Source organism: Anguilla rostrata, chromosome 1 (genome assembly GCF_018555375.3).
Source record: "Anguilla rostrata isolate EN2019 chromosome 1, ASM1855537v3, whole genome shotgun sequence".
NCBI lineage: Eukaryota > Metazoa > Chordata > Actinopteri > Anguilliformes > Anguillidae > Anguilla > Anguilla rostrata.
The window spans coordinates 32,465,251-32,482,367 of record NC_057933.1 but is presented as its reverse complement, the minus strand read 5'-3'; the positions used below and the strand labels follow the sequence as shown (position 1 = coordinate 32,482,367).

Genomic DNA, 17,117 nt, shown 5'->3' with positions numbered 1-17,117 from the left:
GACTCAGGCACACATTATTATACGAAAATAGCGAAAAAGCGTCCGTCTATGGGCAACCTGACGATAGCCAACTAACGTTCACCGGTTTAAATTACGGTAGACAATCTAATCTGAGGAACTGTTTTTAATTTAAGCTACATCAGCCCCAACAAGGCAAATATATTTGTAACATTTAAGTGTATTTTCTCTGGCATTATAAATATCTTAATTTATATGAATGTATTAATTTAGAAGTTTTTATGCATTTAATTTCTCTGAATGATCCTTTGCAGTTATTTGGATTGAACTCTGTCACAGCTGCCATTTTATGTCTATAGCTAATCAAATAACCTAGCTCTCACTGTAAGACAAGGAATTGTCCTAGAAATAACCTAGAGCTAGCTACATTATTTATTTATTTATTATGCACCTGATCAGTCATTTTCATCTGTATTACCTGTCACTGGGTCAGCTATGTTTTTAAGGCCACAAGATGGGACAATTTCTTTTAATATGCCAAAAAATGAAATATAAACACATCTGTCTCCTATGGTTTTCACCGTTTCACTATACTGTGCAGGGGCAGTACATAATATGATTGCAACTATCATAGTGTTGATGTTACTTCATGCTATTGTACATTAAATGCTCAGTAACATTTGCTGAAATTTAGAGAAATTTGGTCCTCTGTTAAGTTAAATTTGTAGTTATAAAGTGGTTAGCTTGGCTGCCTCTGACCCTGGAGATCTGAGTTCAATGCTCCTTAGACCCTCAGTTATTAGCCTACATAGATTTTATGCTACTGTTTTGTGTTTTACAATAGGCAATTACAGTGTTATCTATGTTTGTATTCACAGTAAAGTAATGGTTAGTGTATTTCACAATACAGTAACAACACTATAAATTAATAGGCTACCATGTCTGTATTTGCAGTAAAGTAATGGTTATTATATTTCACAACACAGTAATAACACTGTAAATTAGTTATTTTTCACAGGCACCTTTGAACCATGTAGCTTACTCTGTTAGCGTTATATTCGCCCTGGACTTTATACTGTAATTAGGTTCTTGAAGAAACCCACAAACCTTCAATCGCAAGAAAATGTGTAGCCAACGTTATCCTTTTATATTTAAGAGATTTGGTTAAACAAAAAATAGGCCTATGTCCATTTAAGGTACACAGAGTGTTAATTCACTGAAAGTGTTTGTATATTATCATTTATTTCACAACAATCTAAATGCAAAGAAATTAAAAAAAAATATATATATATATTTTTTTAAAAAGCTCAGTGGTTAGGTCTATTCAATTTATCCTTCATCAACAATACGGAGAATCATATTTAAAAAACTTGGTTATCTGAACCGAACCCCATGTTTTATCTTCCCTGCAGACACATTTTATGACTTTGCTAGGCCTTGTCAGTCACGCCTAGACCAGTGAATATATGTCACGTTGCCATATTGCTTCACTACAGAGTTAATTTTTTAAAGACATATTAAAAAATTTCGTTTATTCTGTGTGTTTTCGTCGACCAGCGTGAATGTTTAGGTAGACTGTTCAGCTACGTAGCCTACTTTAAAATATAGCTTGGCTAAATATAGAGCCTATTGAATATTAGCCTAAATAGCAATTCACGGCGATTCAATATCCTACTTATATAGCCTATCGGCAAATTTCATTGCACATCATTCCTGAAAATTGCAGATATACCATCTCAGATTTTGTGTATAGGCTATAGCCTGAAATCTATGTTAATTCTTTCTATTTAATGCCAGTGCAATGCTGAAGCCCCAAATGTTAAAACACAGCTTTCACAGCATGTCATTGTAAAATGATAGGCAGCGAATCTTACAAAGTAAAGCGAATTAAACATTTTAAACACAAATATACTGGCTATTTGCAGGTGGCGTTTTTCGCGCTGCATCGCATTGACAAACTGCGCAAAAATATTCCGGGATCCAGTAAATACGTAGCCTAGCCTACATAACAGCTAATTATTTAGTCATTACTGAGGATCCAATACCACGATCATAACATACGTTCCCCGCCAAACGTAAGCACGACTTATGAACGAATGGTAGCCTATGCAATGTATTATGTTTAGCCTACTTGTAAGCAATATAGGCTATAGTCTACGCAGATGCTATTTGCCCACTCTCTTGGCATTCACCGCGTGCCTTAATTGTATGGACAGATAAATCAAGGTCCGCTGTGAACACGAAGAGCCCGAGTCAAAATTTTGTCATTTTGGCTTTTTTCAGTCTCATTCAGTAGCCTATGGAGAAACAACGTATCTCCGTGAAAGATGCTGCGCGCGCGATCACAGCAACTGCGGCCTTTTGAGGAAAGCTCTTGCATAACATGCCTACGTCCTCCTCGGCGTAGGCTGTATGGTATAGTAGACTATCCCACGGCGATTCATCGAAAAGGTAAAATGGAAATTCATGTGGAATTTAAGGCACTAAAATCCTGAGTAACATACAGTTATTTCGGCGAAAATAATAAATGAGCACAAAAAAAAATAAAAATAATAATATATATTTTTTTTAAAACACATTGACGTCATCTAATTGTGTATTACCTATTCTGGCAATGCGTGGGTAGCTGCTACTATCTCATCCTTTGAGCGTCCTGAAAGTCCTGATTGTGCGGTGCGACAGGAGGTCCGAGTGACATTAGTTTTTAGCCAGAATATCCTCCCCGCTTTCTGCTGCCAGATCCCGTTTCTCTACTCCCGAATGATGAAAAAATAGACGGCCCCCATCTGGCCTGTTCTCGGACTAGGCAAGTCTTGCATAGACTGAAATGCTAATGATCTAGATTGCTCATACAACATGTAGCAGAGGCTGGAGAAGGGAAGAACTGTAAGGCTTTTACCCGCAGAATCGCCTTTCTGTCCGCGTGGGTGTATGCTAAAAAGGTGGATGATGCAGAAAGCACCTGCATCATAACAAGTCTAGCTGTATTCACGTTGGACAAAAGGTATTAAAGTACAGCTTTCCCCCAGCACTTTTGATTTTGTCAGACCTCTATAGTAGGCTATAGCCCACTACCAAATCCACGGTTTGATTTTTATCATGGATCTATATGAAATTTTGTTTCCTTATAAACATAAGAAGCAGAGATTTTACCACTGCAAGCACTGGACTTTCTCGGTGACTTTCACTGCAAACAGCGCATTTCCAAAAACCGAATAATGACTTGCGTCTTTATATTTTATCAAGTAGCATCGCCACGACAATTGAACAACACGTGGACGCTTACACAAAGCAAACTCACATTTCCTGTTTTTCTAAATAAAAATATGTATCAGGCTGTAGATTTTAGCTATATCATTAATCATTTCCCAAGGTTGAATCCATTAGTGCAGTTATCTGGTTATTCATCCGAGATTACATAGCCTTCCCACAGAAACACGCAATAAGCATGTTTCAAAGAGATTTACAATTGATTACAAATGTGACTGCCTTACTGGAAACAGTAAGAATAGAAAAAAATACCACTACCTTCAATACCTTAATCCAGCATCCCAGTGCAAAATTAATTTGGTCCGGAGAAAACTATTTAACAGAAAGGAGGGTATCATGTCCAGTGTATCATGAACATCGCCGTCTGGCCATCGCTCTCCTTCCGTGCACCGCTTTCATTCTATTTAGAAGTCGCAGTAGTCTTTTTGCAGAATATGTCTAATTATCTGTAACAGAAGGTCTGCCGGAGTGGCGGATTTGTCTCGGTTGCGCCAGAGCACAAGCACCTGGGTTGCGTTAGCTAATCAGCAGGTGCTTAAAGGTGTGCTGCTCTCCATAGTTGGGGCCGAGATCAGGAGCTAACACCGAGAGCGCAGTTATGATTTTCTTTTTGTTTTATTTCGAGCACTAAAAAGAAAGGAATCCTCAGCTGGGATGCTGGAGGAGCTGAACCCGGCTGGGAAGGTGGGTCAGTAGCAGGGAACTGAGAAGTTGCTGCTCTGTTTTACTTTTGTCTTTGTTGTTTTAGCTTTGTTGTTTTAGTTTTTTTTTTTTCCCGGAACCCGTGAGGGAGAAGGCTGAAGGTGTCCGTTTATTTTATTTCATGTTCGTGTGGGTGCGCGCTCTCTCTCTCCATGCGACAGACAACGGTGTTGCCCGGTACTACCGAATCTCCCTCCCCGGGGTGTCATGCTTGGCGTGTGACATTAACTAAACATAGACGCGGGTTCTCAATAGGCTACTGCGTGAATTTGTTGAAGTGGGACAATCCAGAGCTGCGTTTCCCAGAGTCTCCTTAGCGCTACGTGCGTCGTAAGGTATACCTTAAGGTCTTCCTTTAGATCTCGAGCTGTTTCCCAGCGACTCCTTAGCTAAGGTATAGGCTACCTTATGAAAGTTATACCTTTAAAAGGGTGGTCTGAGGCACTCGTAAGCTGTCCCTTAGCGCTGCGCTCCGCTAACCCTGTCACAGTTTTGCCTTATGCCAACATTTTGCTTTTCAAATCGACAGTTGTACTACAGTGCGCATCTAGTAGCACATCGGCATGCGAAAATGACATGGTTTAATATTAACTTTACGAAAAGTAATTATCCAATCAACGTTTCTGTGCATAGCACGTCATGAGAATGTTGTCGTTTTACCTGTCTATCCCCATCATGTTGGTAATTAAGTATAGGGCCTATCCATGATACTAATCCAATTTGTGAAAAGAAAAAAAAAGTTTAAAAAAAAAAAAATTTATACGTAGTGGAGCTAACTGAGGATATGGCTTTTCTGACTGCATACCCTGTAGACTTTAGTTCGTTTGTGTGTGAGTCAGTGACTTCAAGGACAAACCGCCGGTTTATTAAGAATATAAATCTGTGTGTGCAAAGCCAACGTTGAGTGAGTCTACTTGCATGACCGATGAGCACGTTGATTGGCCTAGCCATAAACACACATACAGGTATGGTGGCTCATAATGAACAAACATAGCCAAATGATCTCCATCCCCTTCCTTTAGCTCACACCTCCTATATAAAACAAAATAGCACTGGGTAAATATCAACATTACGGAACATTTTTCTTACCATGTTTTACGATTTTCGGTAAACAACCCAATAATGAACAACCCAATAATGATATTCTTGGTTAAATTTAAGATTATCCAACAGCAAATTAAGGTGGATGAGCAAATCACTTTAACGAGTAGACCTATTCATAAGGCACCCGGTATAGAATTCATCATGACCAATTTCCACAAACGCGCGTTTGCCTTATCTACGATCATTTTTGCATTGCAGTGAAAAGTTCGTGGGAATCAGTGGATATGCTGCTACAGTTGCCTATATATTGTGTGACAAAAACAAATTAACATTAGACCTTTGTTTCAATAAGAACAAAATAATTCACCCATATGTAGCTTATATCCTTTTCCCTGGGCTTCCACGAAGTCCCAGACTATGGCTTGTATGTCCCGATTGATGCTTTTTATTTTATCCTTTGTAGTCTATATGTAACTACTTATTGAAACTATCACAAGGTCTCGTCTTAACTGACTCTTAAAGAGATTAGCAGATCTCTATTAGGCATAGCTTCCTCTTCTGCAATATTAGATTGATGTAAAATGATTATGACAACACTTGTTATATTAAAACGTCATTCACAAGCCTTTACAAGTGAGACAATCGATTCGCATGGCATCGATTGATAAACTTTTCAGCACCACAGTGAAGGCCAGATCCAACTTACGCTGTACCTTTGAGGTGTCCCTTAAGGCCTGTTAAGGTATAGTTTGGGAAACACTCGTAAAAAAGCGGTTTCCCTTTGAAAGGTATACCTTAGGAGCCTTCGTAAAATGTTAAGGTACATCAAAACTCGGAAACGCAGCCCAGCTCTTTGTTACTTGTCGCAGAATTTACGTGCCATACACCCTGACACATCAACTTATGTAGCCATGGGTGGGACTACTCTCCCTCTTTTGGTGCTTGAGGTCCGAGGTTAAACTGCCAAAATATTTTATTTCGAAATTACCTTCAGAAAATATTGGGAAACTAAGTGTATGGAATGGCCACGCCATATGGAACGGTGCATGCACCCCCCCCCCCTCCCCCCACCCGCAACAACACCAATAATAACTAGAAAGGTTACAATTCCTGAAGGAATTGTGAGCTTGCTTTGCTGAAAATCATTACCAGAATATTTGAAGTAAGGATAAAGTTTGAAGTATGAAATTGTAACTGTATGAAGTGTACTTAAAGCAGAATCAAGTTCAAGTTCTGAATTAACATTTTAGAAAGTATGTGTCTTCAAAATGAAGATAAAATCACTCCTTCAGGGCAGTTATTGTTTGTTTTAAAACAAAAAGATGTTTTGCATCAACATATGAACACATACATATGCACACACATCTGTGTTGCTCCCCCTTCTCTTGAAGTCAACCCTCATTTATCTTGATTCCCAAACAATTGAGTTCCATCTGTCCTCCCCTACTGCTTCTCCTCCACCACCAGAATGTGAACATTTTTTCAGACATCCCACTTTCCACCACATCCCTATCGCCCACTTCCCACACCCCATCCCTCCACCTGAGTCCAAAGTCTCTAGAAGCCATCCCTATGTTTTTTGTATTATGTTATTCTGATGACTGTTGGAGCATGCGATGCAAGACAAATTTTCATGTGAACGGACTATAAAGTTTTATCTCATGTCCCTCCCTCCCTCCCTCCATCTGAGTCAAAAGACTAGCGGTAACCCCTACCTCCCTTCCTCCCTCCACCTGAGTCAAAAGACTCTAGCAGCCACCTGTCCCTCCCTCACCTCCCACCCACCCACTTCCCACACCCATCCCTCTACCTGAGTCCAGCGACTCTAGCAGCCAGCCACCACCCCTCCCTCTCACTTCCCACACCCGTCCCTCAGCCAGGGTTGGGATCAATTAATGTTCAATTCAGGAAGTGATTTTCTTTAAAATGCAAACACTTACAACCTATTGATGATACATGAGAATGAGTCTTCCATTATCAGCAAGTAATCGTTAATATCTGTTTAAATTTTGAAGTGACTGAATTGAAGGAGAATTGATCCTAACCCTGAAAAAAATATCAGTTTTACTTTATATTCTCTTGATTTTATAAGCCAGGTAATCCAAATGTATCTGAAATTAGTTACTGTTTTGGTTACTGTAATGTAATGGATTAAAAAAAAAAACATTAATAAAAATTGTCAACCTTGTATGTTGATTTAGGAAACCAAGTGGGTAATGTCCAGGATTCATTGTAGGAAGGTGTATCCCTTTGGTTTAGTTCTCCTGCAACAGCATTTTGCTCACATTGGGACAAGTTGTTCTCTCCAAAACAGTGTAATGTTCATCTCAAGGGAATCAAAGTTACAAAAGTCCAAAGTTTCACATGATCACAGTAGTTGTTCCTTGATGTCGTAACTCCTTTGTCAGGATAATTGTCCTTTAGAGTTTGATGAGTAGATCTGCAACAGGTGAGCGGTAGAATAGCTTGGGAATTGTGCTCAATGCAGCCAGGAGATGGCAGATGAGTGGTGCCTTTCAGGCTCTGCTGCTTCTTGGAGGGTGTTTGGTATCTCACACATTTTAACAGAAAAAGAAAAATACAAGTGCACAAAATAAATACAAATTGGTTATGATAATTACAAAATTATCACTAGTACAACTGTCACTTATTCCAAATCGCATGCCAAAAAATAGGTCTACTTGTGGCTGGTGAGGTTTACTGGACCAGGGAGCTGCTGGAGTGGAGCTCAGGAGAAGATAGGCAGCAGGCAAACTGCCATGGAGATGATATGTAGCAATACAGTTTTCTTTGGCAGCAGGTAGGCAGCAGCATCTCTTTCTTGGGGAGCAGCCCAAATGGTGAAGTTTTCTCTGAGGTAGGATTTTAAATCCATCACACCCTCCTACCCTGCCTCTCTGAAGCCGAGACAGCTATGCCAGATGGTAAAGCCTTACTGCCTTAATGTTTGAAGTAGAATTAAAAAAAAAAAAACGCTACAGTAACATTTCACAGAAATGGGGTAGGCTGTAGACCAGGACTCCTGCCAGGAACAAGTGTCAGAATTTTCTGAACTTTTACAAATTTCAGAGAAATTCTTATACAAACTTTCCTATTTTTCAATTGCCATCTATTGGATTACATGGAAAGTTTGATGTGGGATTATTAAAAAAATGCTAAAGTAAAATTTTACAGAAATGGGGTAGGATGTAGACCAGGACTCCTTCTGCCAGGAACACGTGTCAGAATTTTCTGAACTTTTACATTTGGACAGAAATTCTTATCCAAACTTTCATATTTATGTAGTATGTCCATTTTTCAATAGGAGTTTATTACTGTATTTGTTTATATAGACAGTTTGGAGTTTTATTTGCATATGGGGCAGTGATATTTCATCCACACAATTTCAAATGTACATTATTCCCTGTTCTCTCATACACACGTAATGTTGAGACGATTAGATTTTGAGGAGAAAACAAAATGCGTGACACTTGTGTATCTGATATTTAAATATTACAGAAAACGTAGTCTTAAACGACATGTTAAGTGAACGTAACAAAACAAATAATACTAATAATAATGATAAAAACTCATTTCAAATCACCACCTTTGTTCAATTCCTCACTTGAGCCGTATCTCACTTTTAGAAGCAAATTATAGCCTGTGCAAACCGCGAAACCATCCGACCATATAACGCAACCGATTTAATTTTGAATCGGGAGCCAACTTCAGCGTCGTCAATCACGTCAGCCGGCTAGTCAAAGTCTTGTTCGGTTAAAAAAAGTTGCGCGCATTTTGAGGATAGACATTTTAAGCAGTACTTCGTACACCCACCAGCGCCCACCACATTTTTTTTTTTGACACGGCCCCAAGCAGCCAGGCGACGCGTCGACACGCGATGTTTGACGCTGCAGTGGACATTCCTCGTAACGTGTGGTAATGCGTTGGAAATGTAATACACTTGTGCTTTTCTCATGTTCAGTACTAGTAGTTGTAATTATGATGGAGTCATGATTTTAAATCTAATGTTTTAATGGGGAGTTGCAGACCGTACGTAGCCTACGTAGGCTACACAGCCGGCACATGACTTACCTTCAACGTTGAAATGTGGTTGAGATAATCAGTTGTTTCATTGAAAAAACGTTGAAACAACGTTTAACGCTAAATGGTTGTAGAAAGGTTAACACTTATAAATCAACGTTGAAATTTTAACTAGATCTGTACGTTGAATCAACATAATGTCTTCAGCAATGTTCTGCCTTTTAAAGTAATCTCGAAGATTTTCATTTAAATAAATGTCTTGAGTCAATATCGCTGCATTGGGTAACACAATTAATTTATACTATTATTATTATCATAATTCATGATTTAAAAACTTGGTGTCTGTGGTGACATTCCCGGGAAAAAAATCACAAGCGGCGCACAGTTAGTGACGCGTTTTTTATCACCCATCAGTGGTTGGTCCGCCAGAGAGAGTAGGCGGAACTAACGCTCTTCAACTCACTTGTGTGTGAGCGGCGTAGTGTTTTTTCAGGTGGCTGCTACAATAATAGAGAAAGTTATGGAACCCTAAAAAGTTTTTGTGTAACATGATAGGTCATATTATTTGTTGATGTAGATTTCGTATTACATTTGATGACAATTTAACGTTACTAAATTACATAGCTATTTGCACAGCTAACGCTAGCTACTGGACCATGTCAAGAAAGACAACATTAGTTTAGACAACGTTGTGCACAGTATCCATCTCTCATATCAGGTAACATTGCGTTACTAGCTAGCTAATGTAATTAACATAGTCTAATGTCGCTAACAATTAGAAAAAACGCTAGCTAACGCTACCGACCGGTACCGACCTGCAAACGTCTCTCGAATGCAAGCTACTTTGGTTTGCATGTAGCTAATTTAAGGCCAGTTCAGATCAATGATTGCAACGAGACTGGATGCAACTTGCAAAATTCCAAGACGTCTGATTGTAAACGTTCTAAAACTGCACTTGGCGATTTGACAAGGAGGTCTTTTGAAACCCAAGGCAGGCAACCATGCTAGCTCAGATCTTAACTACCAGTTCACACCACTGCATTTTCTCTCAACATTTAAACCGTTTTGCTCGTTGCGAATCATTGATCTGAACTGGCCTTAACGTTACCGTTATTTACATTCCATCAGTTATTATATATTATAATGATCGGAATAAAGCCGGGGTATGGTGGAGCAGAGCCGGGTCTGATTTCTGAAAGCTGCAGGGAAAAAAACTACAGAATACGGCAGTATGGATTAGCTGTTATTATTTTATTACGCTTCCTCGTATGTTCCTTCGCCTTTATGCCCTTTTTGATGAAATCTCCTTTGTTTTTGTTTTATTCTTCTTATTCTGATTGCTAATTTAACACCCAGCTCACTTTTTCTCAACAGTTTAGCTAGCAAAACCAGGAAACACAGGGCATTGAGCTTTCAAAAATCACAACAATCATTCACGAGATGTTTTTGTGCACAGATCAAATTGCACGAGCCACAGCGAATCCCGCGAATTCTTCTCTGCAGTGTAAAGATGTTCATACCCGGCAAAGGGTGGATAAAGAACATTTGCAGAAATTGATCATCACTAATTCTACCCCAGGTTTGCTACGGCATTTTAACCCGGCTCGGCAGTGTAAAGACATCTTGAGTTACTCATTTGTTGTCTAACATTAGGCTATGTACGTAACGTTACTTTTATAACAACAGTTTTTTATTCAGTAAATAGTAAGTGTTATAGCTGGCGTGCCAACTGACTGACGTCACACAGGCGACACTGGTTGGATCCGGTTGGATCTATGGGAAGTGAGGTCCAAAAACACACCTGCAATTACCGCTTCTCACCATTGGCACCGCCATAGAGAATGAAACTGAAATCTTCGAGATTGTCACTTTAAATTATTATTATGATCATTATTATTATTTTATTAGCATTTTATTATATTTTGATCATAAGACCTCTTCAAAAATCTAAATTTATATGTTAAAAATAGAAAACAATAATAATAATATTATTATTAACATTAATAATAATAGTTCTTGTTCTTGTTCTTCTTGTTTTTGTTCTTCTTGTTCTTCTTCTTCGCTACACTTTATTGATCCCTGGGGGGAATTGAGAAAACATTGGGCAGCATTGCTTTGGAATACAGCTTATTTCATTTCAGTGAGGCAAGGAGACCGTGAGGTAAGGAGACTAATTTCAGTGAGGCAAGGAGACTCCCAGGAGACACCGGAGGGGGAACGAGTTGTAGCAAACTACAACTCGTTCCCCCTCCGGTGTCTCCTGGGAGAGTACAGTGCCAAGCCCGACGTTACTCACGTCTGTATCCAGGATAAACTTCCATCTCAGGTCGGGTGCAGCCAGTACAGGCACATTGCACAGAGCTACTTTAAGGCTAGCGAATGCTTCCTACTGTTCCGGACCTTACTGAAAACTCCGTTCTTAGTCTCCAAACCGACAAGATGGGGCCAGATGTGACACCTCAGCATTTTGGATGTGGCTGCCCTGAACATCCAGGAGGATCTGTTGTGCATCACCATCTAGAGCAGCTTCCAGCTGGCTGTCTTTCGCTGCCTCATCCCGACCATTAATCTCCGCAATTAACTCAAAATTCCACCTAAATGCTTCATAGGATGTCCGCCCATCATATTGGCCCAGTTTCTGGGAGCCCTGGTGGTAAGCTCCGCCCTAGTACAGCACTCTCTGCCGCCATGAATGTGGGGAACTGTAATAGGAGATTATGAGGGTGGTGCGTGTCTTGGAATGAATTGATGCATGGCGTAGGCTCTGCAGCCAGGAGAGGGGAAACCTGATGCTCAGCTAGGATCTGCATCACTGCTGGAACCAGGCTCATGTGAGGCCCAGTCACATGAATGGGCATATTACAGGGGGCACAAGGGGACTCCGATGCACTGTTAGCTCGGAAGTTAGTATTGCTAGCCATTTTGGGTGGGAAGTTAGCATGTGGGCTAATGCTGCTATGTTCAGCGTAACCCTCGGAGATCGGTTCCACTGCGTTGGGCAACCTGCTAACGTCATGTGTACCACTGTATGCCAATGAGTTAGTGTGACTGGAAACACAGGGGCGGCTGAAGTTATCCTCACTCATGTAAGAAAACTAGCTAGTACTCTGTTAGCTTCTGCTAGCTGTGTGCTGGTGAACTGGATGTTTTTATGAGGCACAGGGGGTCTGATACGTTATCAGCGGGGTCTATTGGGTGATGCAGTCATTGATGTTCACGCACAGTGACAGCAACGTTCAAAGCTTCAGCTAGCGACAGTGGCAGGAATGGGTTTGTGCTAACTAGCAACTTAGCTAGGGAGCTAATATCAGCTACTTCATTCTGTCCCTTGAGACAACGGCTGCTTTGCCCATGTCGGGGCCTTTCCTTGTCAGCAACTGGCTGTGGTAAGAAAAATCCAATGACCTTACCAGTAGAAACATTTTCTTCCATTACAGGATAGCCTTTGTCACCGTTAATGCTCTCCATTCTTTTTCAGCTAAAATCATGATGAAGATGGTGTTTCACAATCCCACTTCTAACACCAATGTAACGTTAGCATTGTGATCGGGCTGAAAGGAGAGGCAGGAGGCAGCGATTAAAGTGAAATGGAATTAACATAACATAACGTAAGACGAGAACAGGCCATTCAGCCCAACACTGCTCGCCTATTCCTACCACTAAACTGTACTTAATGTTTAGTTTACCTAAAAGCTAGATAGTATCTAACACTCTATCAAGCCAGGCTTTGAATACCCCCAGTGTTTCTGCCTCCATTACATGTCCAGGCAAGCTATTCCACACATTGACCACTCTCTGTGTGAAAAAATATTTCCTAATGTCTGTGTGAAATTTACCCTTTGCCAGTTTACATTAATGCCCCCTCATTCTGCTAACCAAACTCAACTTGAATAATTTCCTGTAGTTCACTTTGAGGCTTTTAAATTTATTAAAGGGATTAACAATCAAATCTCCCCTAAGTCTCCTTTTACTAAGCTTGAAAAGTCCAAACATCTCAAGCCTTTCCTCATAACGCTTATCTTTTATACCCGGAATCAATTTGGTTGCCTATCTTTGGACCTTTTCCAGCGCCTCTATATCTTTCTTGTAGTACGGTCCCCAGAACTGCACACAATACTCTAAGTGTGGTCTGACAAGGGTATTGTATAGGGTGAGTATGATCTCCTTAGATTTATACTCAATACTCCTGGCTATGTATCCCAGCATCCTGTTGGTTTTTTTTACTGCTACAGCACATTGACCAGGCCCTGATAGGCTTTGATCAACTATTACTCCCAAGTCTTTTTCTACATGTGCACATTCTTATTTTGTACCACCCATAAAGTAATCCTGCCCTATGCTTTTATTCCCCACATGTAGAACTTTACATTTAGTTATATTGAATTTCATTTGCCAGATTGCCCACTTCTGGATTCTGTTTAAATCTTCTTGGATTACTTTAGTAGATTCCAAACTGTTGGCTAAACCTCCCAGTTTTGTGTCATCTGCAAATTTAATTAGTGTACTTTATATGTCCGTGTCAAGGTCATTTATGTAAATGAGGAAGAGCAGTGGACCCAGCACCGATCCCTGTGAAACTCCACTTCCCACAATACCCTGCTCAGATAAGATACCTCCTACTACTACCCTTTGTGGTCTATCACGTAACCACTTCCGAACCCACTCTGAAATGCCTCCTGTAATTCCTACTGTCCTCATTTTGATAATGAGTTTTTCATGTGGTACCTTATCAAATGCTTTTGGGAAATCTAAGTATATAATATCATAAGCCCTGCTCGCATCCAGACACTTGGTAGTTTCCTCAAAGAATGTCAAAAGGTTTGTCAGGACACTTGGTAGCTTCCTCAAAGAATGTCAAAAGGTTTGTCAGGTTTGTCTCTAGTTCAGCAGAATCTCTAGATTCAAGTATTTTACATGTGATGCAAGTTAAACTGACAGGCCTGTAGTTTCCTGGATCAGTACAGTCCCCTTTCTTATATATTGGTTTTACAATACCCTGTTTCCAGTCATTCGGTATTTCTCCAGTTTCTAAAAGACTGTCTAAAAATACTTGCCAGTGGTTTAAAAATGATCCCGCTTAACTCCTTTAATACCCTTGGATATATGCCATCAGGGTCTGCTGCTTTATTTGTCTTTAGTTTATGTAATTTATTTAATACTTCTATATCCCCTATCTCAATATCTGCCAAGACATTCTGAGTATTGAATATGCCTTCCGGCCTATTAGTAACCTCTTCTCTGGGTTTTAGGTTTATTAGGTTTATTGCCTATAAATGTACAGGCTAATGCGGGCAAAAGGAGGAGTCCTAACTTTTTTTAACCTCAGAACATAACGAAACAACTAGGTATGTGTGGGAGTTCGCTACACACACAGACACACATACAGGCCACACAACAGTCCGTAAGGACGTGACTCTCCCTAATTGTTAAAAAGACAACACCCTCTTAAAAAATGTCCCTCTTCTTGATACTACCCCTTAATTCTACCTCATAAAAACAATGCCTATCTAATGCCCTAATTATTCCCACCCTGACACCTCCCCCCAATCAAAAGTGACACAGAACATAAAAGCGACAGGTGACAGGACACACATAAGGGGGAAGGGGACAGATGACACATGCACACACACAAGGAGGGGGAACAGACACAGACAACTGCACATAGGGAAAGGGGCCACGGCGCTACAATTTTTACTGAGACTTGCGCTGGAAAAACAAGAAAAATGTGGCATCCCTAAAATTTGCATGTTTGGCTTTAGACCGCAAAAATATGGGAGAAGAGAATGGAAAATTATGCATATTTCCTGCTACAGGTGACTTATCACAGCTGGTGGCTGGTGTTAACTTCCGGCACAAGAGCAGAATAGCAATTCTTAAGAGGAGACATCGTCAGCGTGTTAGAGTAGGGGAGAGGTAACAGTACATGAAGGTAACAGTTTTCACATTTTGCTCATTTATTAAGGAAATATTGAGCCTAGCACTCTGGACTTTTAGTACAAACAGCTTTGGCATGTCAGTAGTCATTAGCCGTCTCAATTACATTCATAACTTATTCAAGTGAGATAAAATTTAGACCAAGGAATACTGTCTGATGTTACATTCATACCACTTAGTCCACATGATTATATTGGATGTGGAATAATTTTTACAGTAAATGGAAATGCCCTATTATGTGCATGCGTGGGCATACTAATGTTAATCAAGGAAACACATTTCCATTGGTAACGTGCAACCAGCAACATCCTCAGATTATGAAGCATGGGGCTTTATTCATGAAAAAATACTGTATGTAAAAAACGGACACACAAGCAACTTCATAACTTAATGTGAAGTGAGTTGTGATAACGTCCAAATAGATGTGGAAAGGTGCTTTTGTTTGTTTCTTAACACCCAGGAAAACTTTTTTAAAGCAAATAGCCAACTATACGGACCAATCTGATGTGTGCTTATAAATGCCTGTGACCAGGTAGCTGTTTTTTTACATTAACCAAAAAATGAGGCTGTCAACACTGATGCAAATTAGCTGAACAAATTTAACATTAAATGCCAAATTAACTTAAAACTTCAAACACTTTGAGTAAAATTACATTTATTAAAGAAATTAAACTGCATTTAAAATGCCTATGGTCTCCCCAAAATGATATTACATGTAGATGGTTTTCAACTCCATCTAGTGTCCCTAATCTCCAAATTTGAAGCTCCCCCCATGACCTCCCTGGGTACCAAACCCCTCGTTTTCTTTTTAGATGGCATTCTGTAAGCAAATAACAGCAAAAAAGCACATTGTTTTCTACAGCAACTCAAAGGCGGTATAATTTTAACAGCTGTTACATTTATATAGATGGGGACATCATGTTTTTTGGTCACCTAGCATCCAATTTCTGCTAGAATACACACCGAAAGCCATACTAACTTTTCAAGGACAGTTTGAAAAGTTAGTAGACATCATTTTTTAAATGATATATGATTGCAACTAAAAATAAAGCCAGAAAATTACTTTCTAAACTTACTTTATTTAGCTTGCTCCAAAATATTTTTTGTCAGTATTTCCCGCAAAGGTTCTCACATTGCTTCGTTCCTTTGGGAGGTAGTAGAGCATTGTACATTGGTATTAATCGTGTTACCTGTATGAAGTGTTACATTTATTGCATCTCTTCCCTACATTTGCAAAAGGAGGGAAACTTTTAAAACCTTTATAAAACACATGACTTGTCATCTTTACACTGTAAAGAGATACTTCTTGTTTTAACTTTAAAAAGTTAGTGTCCGGTCTGCCTTAATTTTAAGTTGACTGAATTTGAGAAGACAAGTTGAGGTAATTTTGTAATGATTCAAAACAAATAAACTTTTCTAGTCAAATAAACTTGATATTAATTCAGTTGTACTTAAATCCTTTAGTTTGCGTAACTTCAAATCAGTTCCTATAGAATTCTCTAGTTGAGTCAACACAATCTTTCAATTTCTTTCAACTGGAATTCCAAAGCTGAAAATACTTCATTATATTACATTACAGGCATTTGGCAGATGCTCTTATCCAGAGCGACATAGAATGAAGTGTATAACCATAACCAGGAACAAGTGTGTTGAAAACCGTAGAGAGAAGTACCGATCCAAGTGCAGGGAACAACCGCATAGCTTAACTTGGACCCTGTAGGTTAATCTAATTAACACTAACACAAACAAGAACAGCAACAACGCAGTCTATGCAAAAAATACAAGCAGTAGTTAAGACACGAGTGCATTAACTAAGTCAACTAAGAAACAGCTACCTAGTTACAACCCTAAGCTTACAGTCAATTTAGAGGTTACAGGGAGGTAGGGAGGGATGGGGAGAGGTGCAGCCTGAAGAGGTGAGTCTTCAGTTGTCGCTTGAAGGTGGTCAGGGTCTCAGCTGTTCTGACCTCCACGGGAAGGTCATTCCACCATCGTGGGGCCAGAACAGACAGGAGACGTGTTCGGGAAGCGCAGGTGCGAAGAGGGGGAGGTGCCAGGCGTCCTGAGGTAGCAGAACAGAGGGGTCTGGCTGGCATGTAGGGTTTTAATATCTTGTGGAGGTATGCTGGGGCTGATCCCTTGACTGCCTGGTATGCTAGGACCAATGTTTTAAATTTGATACAATCCAT

At 39.8% G+C, this 17,117-nt stretch overlaps 1 long non-coding RNA gene across 2 annotated transcripts in view; it reads left to right on the top strand.

The window, feature by feature from the left end:
• Window positions 1–3,553: 3,553 nt before the first annotated feature.
• The window catches only part of LOC135254771 (uncharacterized), a 43,682-nt gene continuing 30,118 nt past the window's right edge, over window positions 3,554–17,117 (top strand). For both annotated transcript variants that reach the window (XR_010329961.1, XR_010329960.1), the window contains exon 1: window positions 3,554–3,912. This is a non-coding gene — a long non-coding RNA (uncharacterized LOC135254771). The remainder of the gene's footprint in view (window positions 3,913–17,117) is intronic.